Below are 17,788 nucleotides of genomic sequence, written 5' to 3' on the forward strand. Positions count from 1 at the left end.
AGGGTGAATAATAAAAATATGGCAAAAATAAATTGCCGACCTGTAATTACACTTATTTTTAATGGATCATTTAGGCTTTGAGGAGAAGAATCAAGGGAGGTGGATGGGAGGAGAATGTACCAGACTTGACAGATTTGCTCTTGCTTTCAGTTGTTGTAGTGGAGGCGACCTAGTCCTTTGCTCTTGTCAGCATGTGTGTGTTGTGCTATTTTAATTATGCTGGTGTCAAGAAAGTGAATATGTGAAATAGATGAAAGTGAAAGTAGGGCACAAAAATCCAAATTTGGATGCCCAAAATTAGAGACTTAGATATGTTTCTAGTTACCTCCCTGCTTTCTTTAAGCACTTATGTATGGATATGTAAATATCTATGTTAGCTCCTTCAGCAGGAATTTGAGAACCTATGTTATGGTTTAAGATACTTAGGTTACAGAATCTAACCACGGTTGTCTTTCTGACAGATCAGGCCTGAGGTGTCTCCTAGGGAGGCGGTGTTGGTGATGGGCAATTAGCAGGAAGAGTATCTCAGTGCATAGTCAGTTTGCTAGTAAAGTCATCACTATGCATGATTGAGTGACAGCCAAGGCATTCAACTTCGACTACATTACTAATGTCTGCCTGCATCACAACATAAATTAGTCTTATTGGAGGGATCTGAAACAAGACTGCTTTTCCCACTACATCTTTGAAGCACCACAGACTCAGGTAGATGCCATTCCATTGCATCATCCATCTCTATCGCGCCTGCTGTTTCCCACTCCCCTGTCTCTCCTCATAGAGAGCACCTTGTGAACTAGATTTATTTGAAGATGTCCTTAAAAGGCTTATGTGATGTACGACAAATGTGAGATGGCCATTGATCACAACTTATGTGAAGTTAATGCATTCTGTGGTCTTCATTGCTCTGTGGAAATCAAGCCCTTGGCCATAACACGTTTCTTGATTTCTTTCTCCCTTGTTTGTCACTGTCCTTGTTTGCCAGTCAAATGTGTATTAGACAGACCGGTTCAGGGGCAATACAGGGTTGCTTTAAGGTGTTGATGTCTGTGGAGGAAGGAGCAGAACCAGCATGTGAAGTGTTTGAGGGCTGACTTTGAACTATGGGAATTTGTACTATGCAAGCTGCACCAGAAAAGGGAATGTGAGGTTACTGCAGTCACTCAAGCCTGGGCAATATCTGTCATTCCAAAACTATGCTGTTGAGGACTTTGGTGAAGGAGGAGCATCAGGGAGGAGAAAACAGAAAGTGGAATGTAGGTTCTCAGGATTGCAGCCTATTTGAGGCAGAAGTGCCATTATCACAAACTCACCTATTTCTGCCGCAGGGAAGAAGTGGAAACAGGACAGATAACATTAGCTCAGGTTTCTTGGTGTGAATTTTGCAGAGTTTGTGTAAATCTGGTCCAGCGCACATCCATGCATCTAAATTTAGCTTGGGACTCCTGTGTTCAAGGGCAATCTGAAGTACACTTTTGCCTCACCTGGGCTCTTATTATCTCTGTGGACTTGCTGTAACCCAGACCTGCCTATGGCCACTAAGTCTCTTCATGAGTTCAGCAAAGCAAGAGTTTGCAGGGTGAGGGGTGAGGAAGAGATCACACCTACATATGCACATATTGGTCAGAGAAAATCAAAGTCATCTGCCTTTGGTTATGAGTATCCTTAAATGCCACCATCCACTCCTGGGATTCCAGGATGAAAGACCTTCACAGAGGTGTTGCTATTCCAGCCTCTGGGGCTGGTTCTGCCTGGCAGCCTTTCTATAAAGTGTTTCAGCTTGTTTTGTTACATAGTGCTAAACAGATAGGAGGCATCTGTCATCTCTTAAATGCCTGCACAGAAGTATCTTAGTATTTTAGTATCTTATTTTGTTTTCTTGATGACTAAACTATTCTGAATTTCCCAGGTTACTAGCAAGAGCCCAATCCAGCAAGATTTAGGTAACATTGGGAAAATTACACGGTGTCTTTCATCTGTGAGGACCCTCCACCCACAAAGTGCTTCATGATCTGCATTAAGAGGTCATCCTTTCATTCTTGCAGCTTTATTGGAGTGAAATGCAAGACTTAACAGCACTTAGCACTTGATTGCAGTTTAGTTGGGGCTATAGTGTTTACTTGAGACTGCAAGGATGCAAGACTTAGGGAGACCCAATCTGATCATTATTCACTCCTGAGACAAATGTCTAAGGAAGAGGTCGATACAGTCCTGTATCACTGGGCTCCTACATGGAGCTTTGAGCAGAGTTTTTTTGGGGAGGTGGGGTGTAGAGAGGCCATGGGGAAGGGAAAGACAGGATCAGAGGTCCGAAGAGTTAAATAGCTGTAGGATGATACTGATGTTCACAGTGCAGAGGCAGGGACACCTCTGGCTGTAACAAAGGTGGCATGGCATCACACTGCATGGTGAAGAAGAAAGGAAATGCAAAACTGAGGGTCACACTAAAACTACAGACTATGAAGAGCCGTGGCTGGCGGGGTGGAGCATAGAGAGACCAATGATGTACAAGTAGATATATTTTGTAAAGCAGCTTTTGGGGCTCTTGGGTGGATGAAATTTTAGGTAAAACCACAAGCTTCAAATGTCAGGTCAGACAAGAGGACAAAGTTGTAACATTGCAGGAGGCAAATCTGGAGTTACTGGTGAAGGTAGAGAGCACAGTGATGTTAGTCTGAGGGACTAAAAGGACTTGGCTCAGTCTAAAGAGCTACAAAACTTACACAGGATTTTCCAAAGAAGGCCTGTAGCAGTCAGGTACATCTTGCAGTTGCATCTCCTGGACTGGGCACCCATATTCCCTTGGCTGTTCAGACTATCCTCTGTCCGTTCAGTGAACTCTTGCTATCCCATTCGGTATGATAAAAGAAACTGCTAAAACTGGAGGCTGCTGAGTGCTGTGCTGCCTCTATTCAAATCTCTAATGAGCTCCTCCTTGTAGCTCCAGGTTTAATTAGTTTTCATTGCAATATTAATGATCCAAACAAACCATTTTAACTTTCCTATTGCACAGCTGGAATCTTCTTATTTAGCATTCTGCTCTATAAGGGAATCACACCAACTTCCTTTCCCCTCCCCACTTTGTCCCATTAATATGCATTAAAATCACAGTCTCGTTGGCATAGAGTTTCAGACCTGCTATAAAACTCTAATAATTTCTAAAAATGGCATGGTTGAGCTAATGACAGACCCTCAACCAAATAACAGAAAGATAGATTTGTCCCAGAGTTTGATGGCAGTGATGATTAATACTTCATTTATTTATTTATTTACAGTCTATCGACATTTACAAATATTTGCTCCATCCCTGATCACACATACTATCTCTCTTTAACTCCATGGTATTACATCAGAAATGTCTAAAAAATGTCTTCTTTCTCTCTTTTTTACCTCAGGAGAAGGGTATGCAGTGCTCTTGCCAGAACAGATCTAAAGACTGTACATCTCGAAGTCTTCTCCCATCACAACAGATTAGGTGCATCTTGCATTTCCCTCTGAAATACCTGATAGGGAAGACTCAGAGAGGGTCTTTTTGTCACTTTCTGGTGTGTTTCAGCTCCTGGACTCATTATGATATGCAGAGATTGCAATAAATTGGGTTATAGATAATCTGGGGATCTTTGTGGTAAAGGACACTAGAAAGGACTAGACAATCCCATGCCGAAGGACTGCTGTGGAGTCTTGCCAGCACCTTCTGCTTCCTGAGTCTCCTGCTCAGCACTGACATATTGCTAACACTAGATCTGGACAGTTTTAGTTTTTTCTAGTCTAGAAATGAATGTTTTCTAGGAGGTCTGCAGATAGGCTGTCAGCAGCTGGATAAAAGGGTTTTGCTGGCCATACTGCACAAGCAGAGGTCAAGATACAACTCTGAAAGTGCCAAAGAGACCTAGTTCTACTTGCAAAGACTCATTTTCATTGGGTTGTACTGTTCTAAGTGTTCACATTGTTTTTTAAAATAGGACTTTGGAGTGTGAGCATGATGATAAAGGATGTCTGGTTGCTTGCTTTGGCACTGCCTGCAGGGTCTAAGTTCAAGAGAGCAATGAGTGACTTGATTGCAGAGTGCCAGCCCCATGGCCCAGGGAGTGGAGAGCTGGAAGCGTCTTACCTGGAGTCGTTGCCCTGGGATCCTGATGTAGGTGGTCTTGCCTCATGCACTGCCCCCAGCTCACCCCTTCTCAAAGAGGCATGTCCTCGTGCAGCATTTTCCTTCATGTAGTCATCAAATCAGATGTGAGCTGAATACTCACTGCTATACTTAAATCAAGCATTTATGGTACCGTAGACTTACTTGTAAACTGAAGCAACTCAGTAAGTGCAGGGAAGAAGTTGCATCATCAAGGTCTCTCCTGGCTGCTGTTGGTGTTGAGAGAATCATCCAGGAGACAGATTGGGTAGTGAGGCTCAGGACTTCACTCAGTGATCCCAGGGCTCTCTCCAGCTATGTAGGATTGTAAAAATAAAACTTCCTGCCTCCACCTAGCTGTGTTTAAATATTTTTTTTTTCTGTCTACCTAGCTGACTGAAAAGTGGGTGGGTATCTTGACCGATATGGGATTCATAACCCATTTTCTTAACTTTTGTGATTTCGCAGGGGAAAGACTTCAATGTGTGGGTTTTTTTACCAAAACATTTTCTCTGCAGCAGAAGTTTTTTGAAGGTTTATATTAGCAAGCTGGTTTTGATAATGCTTTCATGATAGTTTCCTTCATGTTAAGAAGAGTTTGTCATTCGTTTGTTGCACTGGAGTATAACTGTGAGTGGTAACCTACAACAGCACATTATTAACATTTTGAAATTTATTTGTCCAAAGTGTTCCTGCTGGGAAGTTGTAGGTAACTGGCTTCTTTGCTCTGAAGTGGGAAAAAGCAAGAACATGTGTTATTGCTTCAGAAATTGTGAGAGAAGAAGGGAGAGAGGAGGAGACAGGGAAAGGAAGGATGCTGTCTCCTTGCTTATCTGCAAAAAGTGGAACTAAACCTCACATGAACTGAAAGCAGTATCAGAATCACACCCTGACAGTGTGACAGGTTTATGCAGCCTGTACCCATAAGTATGTGTGGTGTGGTGGAGGACCCTCTCCCTGGTCTGGAAGCACACCTCATTGTCAGGCTGTTTCCCAGCTGGGAAGGGCACCATCAAGAAAAGAACATAGTAGCAACAGGGAAATAACCACCCCAAGATTTCATGTAGCCAGAGTTCCCTACAATGCTTTCCTGCAGCTGACAGCACCACAACATGAAAATGGGCAGTTTAGATACATTTCTTACTCCAAATGCAACTGTTGTTCAAGATTAAAATTAGCAAGATCTTTTAACACTTTCGGTTAGTCACAGCTTACCACACAAATATCTCTTACTTGGTTTACTTTCCCTATCACTAAATACCTCTCTCCACCTCTGGGAACATATTGGTGCCTCTCAAACACACAAATTAAGTGGTTCACCAAAACCAGCACGTGTGGTGGATGTGTCTGTTAGCTAAAACTGAACTCAGAGCATTCTAGCTTCTACCGGTATTTATGGTTAAGCATGCCAGTAAAGTTTCAGGCAATAAGAGCATGTTCATACAGATCAGTGTAGCTTAACTTAAATGAGTTTAACATCATCATTTCACTGGAATTCAAGCCAGCACAATTTACATCATATTTGCTGTGAGCTGCAGCAATGAGCCCATGGCTAGTTAGCTGATTTGTGGTGGCGGTCATAAACTTGTAACCTAGTTTGCCACAGGAGCACATTTGACTGCAGGTTTAGTATGTTAAACAAAGGTTTGTCATGAATGATTCAACCAAGTCAAACAATACACAAAGTTTTAAGCAGTAAGTATAACATAGGGCTCAGATTGAGATCTGATTTCCTACAGCATCTGGGTTACCACATATCACTGCTTACTTACCCAGGGGCTTATTGTCCTCTCTGGTATGCCAACATAATTATGTGTGGTTTCTCCCTAAGCAAGTTCCATCAGAAAGATGAAGTTTCATTTAAGTTCTTACTGGGAGGACTTTCAGTCTGTACTGTTTCTGCAGAGTCAAGCTGGGGAATCCAAAGGGACCAGTAAGATCTGGAGTGGGAAGATGGGGCAGTAAGGGTAAGCCAGAAAACTGCTGGGCACTAACCTCCTAACTGGCTTGACAGCTATCAGCACAGCATGTGTAATTGCAGCTTCAGTGACCTGCTTTGCTCTTTCTTCAGTTAGTTCCTTAGCTGAAATAGTGCTGTCAAGATAAAATCAAAGTAACTATACCAAGGGATGGATTTGTTTTAACAAAATAGTTTTCTAAATTGATTTAAATTGGTCTTCAAACTGTGTGCACGGCTTCCTTCAGTGACAGAAGTATGATTGTACCTCTTCCTATTTCTGGTAACTCTGCAGAGCTTAACCACCTGACAGGGAACAGGCTTTTGTGTCTCCATAGATAGACATTTCTACTAAAACTGAGCCAAATTTTGATAACAAAATTGTAAATGTCAGTGATGTTTCAGTTAAGAGCCTTCAGTGACTTTCTACTCCCAGACTAAATCACATGGCACTTAGAGAAACACAATTTTATCTCATACCGGAGTACATCTTTCATTGCTTGGTGATGCTGACATCATCTCTTAAAAATATAAGATTTCAGGAGAGTAGATGCTTATATTATTCCTATTTGATTGGCACTTGGAACCTCTGCAGGACAGCCAGCTTCAGGCTTTTCTCGTGCAGCTGTAAATGTGAATTTATATGGTTTTGGGGGGATTGAGGTCTGACTGACTTATGTAGAAACTATTTAACTGCACTGCCCTCTCTTTCAATGAAATAATCATTTCTTATGCTAAAAGAAATGTAAAAATGGGTATGTTTTGGGGATAAGCTAGTGTGTTTGCACTAAATACTGAATCTTTTGACTCTCGATAGCAGCATTAGAGCCAGCAACCTTGCCTTAGGTGCGGATGCACTGAAAGAGAAAAACCCAGACACCTACCTGCAATTTCAGTAAGGGCATTTCCAAAGACAAATGGTAGTGCAGGAGCTAGGTGCATTTATCATTGTTTATGAATAATTAATAATTATATTAGAGGTGTAGGGTTGACTGGGCACTCTTCCTCTCTAGAACTGAAATCTCATCTCAAAATCTTTAGCCATTTGGCTTGTGACTGAAAGCTGTGTGGTGTTTTCACATTGGAGCTCATTGCAGGGAAAGACTTGAAGCTGTCAATTGTTCCAAGAGCTAATGGAGTCATTAAAAATGTAGCAGCTTACTAGGGAGAAAGCAGGGTGGGTGGGGAACACGTGTTACTAGCATATGCTGTAACTAGACTGTAAGTGGTCTCCACACATTCATGAATGATGGCTGACCTCTACTCTGCTAGGGCACATGTGTGCATGTCCATCATGACAACACACTCTGAACTTACTCCATCAGAAGCCCTTGGGAACATAACCCCTGTATCTGTCTCTAAATATAGCTCTGCTGGTCTGCAATATAAGGCAGTGAGGAGAGCTGCTGGATCGAGGAGCCATTTGGAAACTGTGCTGCAGTGATATCCACCAAGATCTCTATGCCTGGTTGGTGACCTTCTTCACTAAGAGGGTAATGTCTGCAGCTTGTAAAAGAAAAAGATGCCTCTGAATGCCTTTCCACTTTTGAAAGCTCCTCAGTGCCGGCTCAGCAGAGCAAATGAAACCCACAAATGGCAGTGCTTACTGTACTTGTACTGTATGAATGTAGGCAGCCATACATCCGGACAGGGAGGCATGTCCTAAGCATGGGGATGGGAATAATTCCTGGAGCTGCATCTGACTCAGAGCTAGAGCTTTGACCTGAGCCAAACTTCTAACTAGGAACTGTTTCAAAGTCAGTTCCTGTGAAAATAAAGCCAGTAACGCCTCTCTGCCTCTATGTCCTCCTTTGTAACCCTTTTGTGAAATAAAGCTGTGTAATAGCTCACAAGGGATTAGAGACGACTCATTCATTTGTATTTAAAGTATATCAGGATCCTTAGAGAAAAGTCTCTTATTAGAGCAATAATTAATACAAACAATAATAACAATTCTGTTATCACTGTGAAATGGCAAGGATTTGGTCAACAGCACTTGACTGCAGCTTTGTTTGTCCTGCAGATTACAATGAAGAACAAATCATCCTCTCCAAGTGTTTTTGAACATGAAGGATGAACATGATATATTGCTATCTTTTAAAAGAAAATTAAAACTTTAACTCTAAGGTGTGTGTAATAAAATGGCACTTTAATTCTCTAGTGTGCCATGCAGGCTTCTTCTGTTAATTTATTCTCTTCTTTTCTTTTCGTGCTTCATGTAATATTCTGAAGTTATTAATGTGGCAATATATTTGACCACAAAAACCTGCCTTCTAGTTTTGTTAAGACTGTGAATTAACTCCACAAATGGAAGACATTTCTTACTTCAAGGCAAACAGGTCATGCTTGGGATAAAATGATTAGCAATATGACAGATGTGCAAGAACTTCTAGGGAAAGGTTTTCCTTGGTGTCTTGCCACAATATGTGGGCTTAGGTCTCATGAGCCTGTGGGATTCCAGCTGTCAGCAATGTGTCTCTGTGGTGCAGAGCGTGGTGCAGGCACCTGTGAACACCACCACCTGAGCTGCATGGGGAAAAGGAGTGGTTAAGGAGACCAAGGACAAGCTAAGCATGTTGCTGTGCTGGCTTTGGTGGCTGTCTCTCTGTGCCGGTAGGGTAGACTCATGCCTCCTAAACATCTGCTTCATGCTTAGCAGTTAGAAAGGCAAAGAGAAGACTGGGAAAGCAATCAAGAATAGTATTGTGTTCCCATGTAAATCAATTCTGAATACTGTCTGTGGTAATTGCTGTTGCCTCAAAAAGGTCATGAGAGTAGATTAGGGAACAGTGAAAGGAAACAGACTTAAAGGTTCATTTAACTGGAAAACAGCACCTGTCTTTTTAGGCAAAGGCAGCCTTTGCTTGTCACTCCTGTCAGCAGCATGGGCTTTGCCTGGAAGGCCCTTCAGGCAGCTGATTTTGTAGGAGGGGAGCTATGTTGTCCTGCTGCAACACCCCCAGCGCTTGGTGGGATGTGGGCAAGGGAGATGGGTTGGGTGTCAGCCCTGGGGGTATCGCTCCAGCTCTGCTCAGCACCTCTCACTTATGCCGGGCATGTCACTGCAGCCCAGACATTTCACCCTCTCCTCGCTACAGCAAAGGAAGGAGGGCATTGGCACAGGCAGATTTTATCTGTGAGGACAACTGGGTACGTATCTTTTCAGTTCATCTTTCTGGGTGAAACATTGTTTCCTGACTGATTTTGAAGTGAGATGTAACACCCTTCCCCTGTGTGAACTTGCTGGTGAGAGATGGCACCCCATGTTGCCCAAATTTGCCAAAGGTTTCAGTGTCCACCTTCTCTCCTCTTCTTTTTAGCCTAGCTCTAAAATTCCATTGCAGTGGTCAAGAATGACACTTGCATCTGAAAGCAATAGCTTATGGCAAAGACAGCTTGGGGATATGGTGCTTGCCCAACACTGAGAGCTTAGCAGGAGGGTTCACAGGGCTTCTCAGATAGAGTGACAGCTTAGTGCCTGTTGCTTAGGAAGACTGAAATGAAGGGACTTAAAGGAGAATGTTTAATTCATTTAGGCACCTTTGAACTAATCCTATAAAATCTTAATCTACTCATATTTTCTGCTAGAAAATTCACAAGGAATGAACAGAAATAAGATCAGACCCACAAAGTTTAGAAGAAAAAACATTACTTTGGTTGTTTTGTTGCTCTTAGTTTTTCCTAAGCTGCTCAGGAAAGCTTTCTCTCTCATTCATTGAGGAGGATCGTGTCCTGAGGCCATGATTCTTCCTGTGGGAAGAAAGGCATTTCAGACTTGTCAGAGGTGTCAGCTACCCTCCATTGATGAGAAAGGGATGGCCAGTTAAAACTCATAAAAGACCAGCACTAGACGTGCTGGATTCATTCCACTGGATCTCATCTTCTTGTTCATACAGGGTATTTCTTTCACTCACATCACCTATTGTGAACCATCCACACATTCAAATGCTGAAACAAGTGTTCTTGAGTGTCTCTGTCCCCTGAGGGCGAATTGTTGCACTCCTGCCCCCTCCCAATAATGATAATAATAATATCTTCTATTTATAGAGCTTCAAAGTTTCCCAAAAAGCCACCTTTGGGATGGAACATACCAACAGTTAGATAGTGCATAGCAACCCTAGACAACAACTTGAGACAGATGAATGTATCCAGTTGAAGCTGAAGATGAGATTTCATTTGGCAGAAGATAATTGAAAAAGTTATTAATTATTATTGTTGTTGTTTATGCAACTCTAGACTCAAGAGCAATAGGCACTTTCTAAATACTACCACTAGATAGACAAAAGCGCAAAGGCATTATGATCATACCACAGTAATTTGCAGAAGGCAGAATGTGCTAATAAAAATCCTCCCTTGGAGGTTTTCCCATCTAGGACTCAGCATAAGCTGATGAATAGTCCATTATTCTGGAAGAGGAGAGAACTGGATTCTCTTCCTGGCTTTTCTGTAGGTTCCCAGTGTAACCTTGAGCATATAGTTTAGTTGCTCCGAATCTAACATGTTCACACAGCATGTTGTAGATGTTTAACTAAAGGTGAGATCTGGAAAGCATTCCAATAGAAGTATTTGACATGAATCTCTATGTGTTTTGCAATATGATTTTATTCAAATTGACAGTTGTTGGGTTTTTTGGATTAAGCAATGTGACTTGGTATGTGGTACCTGGATTTATAGAACACCTTCTCCAAGTGCAAGATTAGGTGCTTGCTTACTCTGGTAGTGGCCATAGTGGAAACCCCTTAAATAACATTTAAGTTTTACTCATTTCTATTTACACCACCAGTTTGCTGCTTTCTTTGTATGTTCTGGTCTTGCATTAATAACATGGAAGTTTTGTATTTATTTCTTCAATTTTTTTCCTAAAAATCTGATGACTTTCAGAATTGGTAGAGATATTTTTTCTAGTGAGATGTTTCGTGCTTGTTGTGCTCAATTACGCTGAAAAAGACTAGTCCAAGGTCTCATTAGCATCCCTTCTGTGAGGACAGCACAAACCCCATCTTCAGAGCAATAAGCAGAGAATGTTCCAGCTCCCACTCGTGTTTCTGGAAGGGTTTCTGTTGATGTGAGTTGTGTCAGCTGCATCTGCGAGGCTGCTTCTGCAGTCAACCTCAATTTCCAAAATATCTAGCTTCCATGCATCACATTGAAATGTCTGAGGGGCTACTGTCCTTCGACAGGGTTGCAACATTGAAATCAGTGGGACTCATGATCCCAAATGACATGGACACAGTTGAAAATGTCACCAGTGGAGATATCAAACCTTTCCTCCTTGTGTGGGCTGCCTGCATACACGGTCATTTTCTTAATGGATTTCAGATATTCCTTGGATTTGGGAATTACTGCTGTGTTTTGAAACAACAATACTTTCTGTCACTAGCAAAAAGATTGTAATAAGATGCACTTTGAGCTTGCAATGCTTAAATGCTTTAGTTTTTGCTCTACATTGTGTGTAAACACTTTGAAATCACTGAGAATATCTGCATGAGGGATGTTATGGATTTGCCTAGAGCACTGTTTCTGTGAACATGTTTAATTTTGTTCCTAAGATAAGGGCCCTTGATCTCTGCAGGAAGATAATTAATCACATACATGTTTGCAGGATTAGTGTCTTCATCAGTAATAATTTTATTATTTGTTTTATGTTTATCTTTTTGCCTAAAATGCCTTTGTAAAGTTTAAAGGAAACCAGCCGTGACTTTTTTTTAAGACAATATTTATATCTTTATATCTTTATTCCTATTGTATTTTTCTTCAAATATTTGACAGCATAAATTTTCTAGTGAGTTTTGCAGATCACAAACCTTTAAAAAGTGCCCGAATTCAGTTCTTTATATGATCATAATTCAAACCGCATGCCATTTCCTTAACGGAAAGAAATTAAAGAAGAACACTTTCATTTGCATTTGTCAGTTTATTAATATTAGCCATTTTAGTACATTTGGGAAAGTGAGTTTCAGTCCCAGGAATCCCTTTACTGCTAAGAGTAGTGTCTGATTACCTGGTCATCTGGTTAACCCCCATTAAGGGATTGTGACATAGTTTTTAGGCCTGGAGGATTCTTATGGAATTCTCTGATGCTGTCTTCCTATCTACTCCACATATCTCACTGACCCCATTCTCCAAATTCAGTTACAGGGAAAGGATAAAGATCCATCCCTCATTTTCCTGCCACCCAGTTCTCTAGGCGGATTGTGCCAAGGACCTTGCAGCCAGGTGTACTGGAAATGGAGGAGCTGGGACTGATTTCTGCAGAGAATCTGCACAACTGAGTTCCGTTTCTGACTGCCACGTTTTTCTTCTTTCTTTTCTGCGGCAGCTGCTTTCTCTTCCTCATTTGGCTCCTTTCTTCTCAGTCATTATTTAGCAGTGTTCTGCAGAGAAGCACATTTGCTATCTTTCAGACCAGGTTTTTAGCTGTTCTTGGCCTTTCTGTGTTTGCATGATTTTCTCCCGCTAACCCTGATAATCTTAGTGCATCACCATCTGTTGGTTTGTTAATCTTCCATTCCTGACATTCAGCAAAACCTCGAATAATTACACATTGGGTTTTTTTTTCTGAAAGGCTGGGCATAAACTTCTAGTTCTCTCTCTAGTGCTTCCTGTTTTACTGAATGCTAATTTTAGATTACTTACTCTTCTTAAATGTGACTTAAAGTCATATAATTTTATAAATACAGTATTATAATTCCTCAGATTACTGGAATAGGAAAAAGGCAAAAAGCTATGTTGCTTTTCACAGTTAACTGGTGTGCTCTGATCTGCTCTTGGACTGGACAGAAGTTAGGCAATTGTGTTTGCTGTGATTTGCATTATAGTGGTGTCCATTTTTCTGCCAAGATATGCAAAACCGAAATATTTTTCCAAACCTTTTGTGGTTTCCAATGCTTCTTTTCTGGGAAGGGTTTTGAGCTGGGAAGAGAGTTGGTTTGAGAAGGAGGAAGTGCAAATTTCAGTTCCTTCCCTGTCTGATTTACATCTGGGCTGAAACCTCTTTCCTGAGCCAAGCTGGCCTTCCCCTCACTGCCCACCAGTGCTCCAGCACAAAACCATCCAAGTAGACATTTTGCACCTCGGTATTTTCTGAACACATTCTGTAGTGCTATGAGTTTTTGAGATAATGCAGATATGTTTTGAAACTTCAGTGACTGCTAAGGAATAAAATTCTCATCTTTTCTTCTGCTGTGCTTCACTGTTTCTTCTTCTTGGCCCACAGCAAATGTATTCTGCAAACCACAAAATTAAAACTCATGTAATTCAGGCAAACTCATTAGCCTGTAACAAGTTTAATGTTTTATCTTTTCTCTCTTCACCCTTCCCCACCCAGAGATAAGCCCACATTTGAACTGCAGCTACCTTTGCAGTACTAGCTATACTGCAGCAAACATGATTTCTTCTCGTAAAACACTGGTATTCCCCAACATCTGGGGGAAGTCAGCCCTGCAAACACTGCCCAGAACCCATCTCTAAGTTGTAAAGGAATCTGGCACAGGACAGGGCCAGTGGTTCTGTGGAAACTTCTGTGGAAATTCATCCAAGGCGTTGTGTACAATGTGAAGTATTGCATGAAATCTGGATAGGGGTGTTGGGGGCTGGAACAAGAATCATACTGGCTGGTTCACCTTGTCTGTGGTGGGGTGACACAGTGCAAAGGACGCTGAGAGAAGCCATGTGACACCTCTGGGTTGACTAGACTTCTGCTGCTTGGGCTCTCATATGATCTCCTAAAAATAGCACCTTATGTTTCCCATCATTGCTGTCCAGCTATTTTAATTAGCTTGTGGTCTCTTGTTTTTGCTTTGTGATTTGCAAATAGGAAATATTTACACTAGGCCAGTAATGCCACATTCCGCCAACCTCTTTTCTTAAATTAGATGGATTATAGCTATGTTTGTAAGATACATAATGCTTTTGTCCTAATATCTCCAAATGTCACTGGCCTCTACATAATGTTTTAAAGAAAACTAATTTTTAGATCACTCAGACTATTTACAGGCATTTTTCCCTCATCTGATCTGTCACAACTGTACTCATTTCTTAACCTTTAGCTGAAAGGTTGATTCATTGCATGTCCTGGGACAGGCTGATCCTCTCCTGCGAATTGGAAAGTGCTGTCAGTTCCTGCTGATTTTACTGGCAATTCTTGATGGCTCAGAAGAGAAAGATTTCCAAAGTAAATTGGTGCCCAGTGGGCACATAGGTACCTAAAATGTTTTTTGGCTATTTTAGATAGTGCTGTCTCTTTGAAAATTTGTCCCAGGCAGAACAATGCTTTGCAGGATGAAACCTTTACTTGCAGAATAATTTAGTCATCTTCTGGTATTTGGCATTTCCTGTAGTTTCTTTTCTGCCACATCTGTCTTCCGCTCTTGGCAGAGTGTTTAATAGTGAAACAGCTACACAAAAGCATCTTTTTGAGGTTCTGCAGATATGATCAGTGTATGTGAGATAGCTGTCTTACTGGTAAAAGTAAGACTGCTCCTGACTGAAGAGTCAGTTTGATTTGGGGGAAATCAGTAGGATGTGGTTGTGACTGACATCCTTGCCAAAAGTGTCAATAAGGGTGTGTCTTCAGAGCCCTTCTAGCCTACATTCTGTCCCTGGAAGCCATAAGAGGGCTGCTGAGCCCCAGTCTGGTGCCATGGCTGGGCACCTCTTGGAGTTTTAGAATGAGTATTTGGGGCTAGAATCCAAAAGAGTCATCTCTGGGTCAGCTAAGTCTGGGTGCTATTGACAGGGCAGCAGCAAGGAGAGCAGATCAGGCTGTAGAAATTATTTTAAAATTGAATTTAAAATTCATAATTGCAGAGCTAAAAAGATGGTCAAAAAGATGGTGGAACAATCTGCCAGAAATCACAAATGCAGTCAAAAAATGAAATGTAACAAAGTTTGTTGGTTTAATAAGAAATCTTATTTCAGAGAAGAATCATAGCATTTTGCTTATTGGAAAATAATATCTTTTACTACTTTCTGAGGGCAGGATGAAAATAATTTTGATATTGTATTACATGAAAGACCATATTTTAAAATTCTGAAAGGTGAAATCAAGGAATTTTTTTTTTCTTGAAACATGTTGAAATTCCTTCCAGAGCTTCCTTTTGCAGAGGATTTTTACTTTGCCAGGCTTCGTTCAAAGCTGCAATAAGGACAAATAGAGAAAGCTCCAAGGTCTTGAGGAGAGAAATTTCAGTTGTTTGTCAGAACTCTAGGACTCCCTGGAGTTGGGACTGATAATCTCCAGCTACTGGCAAGGTTTGAGCCCTAAGGAGTAGCCCTGGAGAGAGGCTGTGGATGAATCCTGCACATGTCTCATTGCACAAGTTCTGCACAAGAGGTGGATAAACAGCCCTTCCAGCAAGATGGAGAAATGGCCCCAAAGAAAGAGGCTGCAGGACTGCTACTGATGCTCAGGTGCTGGGAACCCTTCTGTCCTCACCTACATCTGCTCAGCTGGGTTTGTCAGGACAGAAGTTGGTTCAAACTTGGATATGTATTGAGGCTGGACCCACAAGAGGATACAGGCAGAGAGGAATATGACAGATATCTACTTGTCGTTTTCACTGATACCAGGTGCAGCATGGCCTGTGTTGGCTGACAGAAGGGGCTGAGCAAAAAATCAAGCTTTGATCTTGTTCCCCTTCGGGTGAGAAAATACCTGTAGCAATACTGAGACATCCTCTTCTCTCTGACCCTCGGGTCTCTGCTGCCTCCTGGAGTCAGGGGAGGAGGGTAGGTCTGACCAGAGCTTTTGTACAAAATCCAGCTGCAGGAGAAAGCAGTGATGCTCTCGCAATTAGTAGAATGTATACAGATGTTCAGTTAAGTCCAATGCCTTCCTAGAGAAGAAGGAAAAACTGGAGACCTCAACTCATTTTCAGGCATTCTCTCTCCTCCATCAAGGTGTGAAATACAGAGACTGCAAGAGGAGGAACAAGTGGAGCACCTCCTCCCCAGAAACTGGAATCATTTCCATCATCAGAGGAGATGTACATTCAGATCAGCTTGAACATGGAAGAAAGGGATTTGGGTACAGGATGCTGACATGCTGCATGAAGGAGATAGAACTGGCAACCACTTCCCCATCCAGACAGGTCTCATGGAGGTGGAGCCCCTTTGCTGGAAAATAAGCTGTGAAGGGCTTGGGCTGTTCCAAGGAGGGAGGTAAAGCAGCATCTGTTTTGTACCATGACTCCTTGCTCAGCGATGTATTGCTGCTGCACTCCTGGGTTCATCCAGGAGTAAACATGCAGGTGATATAAATACACCCAGAGAAATGCAGGCCTTGTAAGACTTCAGGTGAGGCACAGCAGTATCTACCCGAAAGTGTAGGGATCAATAAGCAGACCCTAGGAAGGTGTTGTCCTGTTGTGGTACATGTTCTAACCCTTGGTTCATGGCTTTTATTCAGCTCATATGACCCTGGGGTTGCTCTGTCTGGCTGATGCTCTGCACTTATCTGCCAGGTGCCCAGAGATCAAGTTATTGCACTCACTGTGATAACAGTCAACAAATCATTTGGTCTGCCAAGTAAGAAATGAACCTGAATTGCTCTGCTGGACAAAAAAATGCTGTAAACAAGCAACAGAAAACTCAATATAGTCATAGTGCTCTCATGGGTTATTAAATAGGCCCCTTGCTCATGAATGCCAAGAGAATTATAAACCGTTTACTTTCTACAACCAAAGCAGTTTGATGCTTGCATTTTCCTAGTCTAGAGTGGCATGCTTTCATTTCTGTTTATAATCAGTTCAACTTTTTGTTTTCCAGGTACCAGGGACTTTTTGCATATGATCGGTCCGTTGACCCCTTGAGTCTGCATACTGCTTCTCTGGGATTTGCAACTCAGGTAACAAAGGAAAAAAATACCTCACTCAGTAGGGCAGAACTCCATTTATTTACCTGAAGAAAGTGTCAAGGGATGGGATACAAGTCAAAAAAAAAAAGACTGAAAACTACTGCTCTTGGATAAGGCTCTCATGCCTGTGTTCTCAGCCTTGCTAAGCATACAAAAGTTTCAATGCACATCTGCGTGTGTGTGTGTGTGTTAAAGACGGAGTTCATTATACATGAACACATTCATTTTCCATTGGCATGTTTGTGCAAATTGCACACTCTTTTCATATTAATTTAGAATTTCAGTCCAAATTGCTGTCTAGAAAAATCCAATGTGATCTGTTATTGTTCCACACTCACTGAAAGGAAGCAGCAGGAAGTTTTGCTTTTTAAATTTCCTGGGAGCAGGATAACAACATCTAAGTGCCACTGGGTTGTGTTTGTTGTGTGTTATTTGGTAATTTTCCCCAGAAGTGGTTTTATTTTAATGACAGGCCATCTGATCCCAGAGTCTCATCTGAGCACTGAATTTGCAAATATATGTATTTATTATCATCATATTTGAATAAGCATAATGCCTATCCCAAGATATGACTCCTTTCAAAGCTGGAGCCTGTAAAGCACATTCATCATGATGAATAGTGTTAACCCCAGCTGCTTTCATGTGAGAGGCCTGTTTTGGGTTTTCCAGGCAACCAGCCGCCCTTCCTGCACTAGCAGTTACAATTTCTGTAGGGGTCTTTCTAGTTGCAATTCAGCCTCTAAGCAGTTCATAAATTCATGGGCTTACAGAAAGCAGGGCTATACCTGCCTCTCTTCATAGACAGCAGGGATGGGTTTATTTTTAGCACAAGTATTCCAGAAATACATTC

Source organism: Caloenas nicobarica, chromosome 7, assembly GCF_036013445.1.
Source record: "Caloenas nicobarica isolate bCalNic1 chromosome 7, bCalNic1.hap1, whole genome shotgun sequence".
Lineage (NCBI taxonomy): Eukaryota > Metazoa > Chordata > Aves > Columbiformes > Columbidae > Caloenas > Caloenas nicobarica.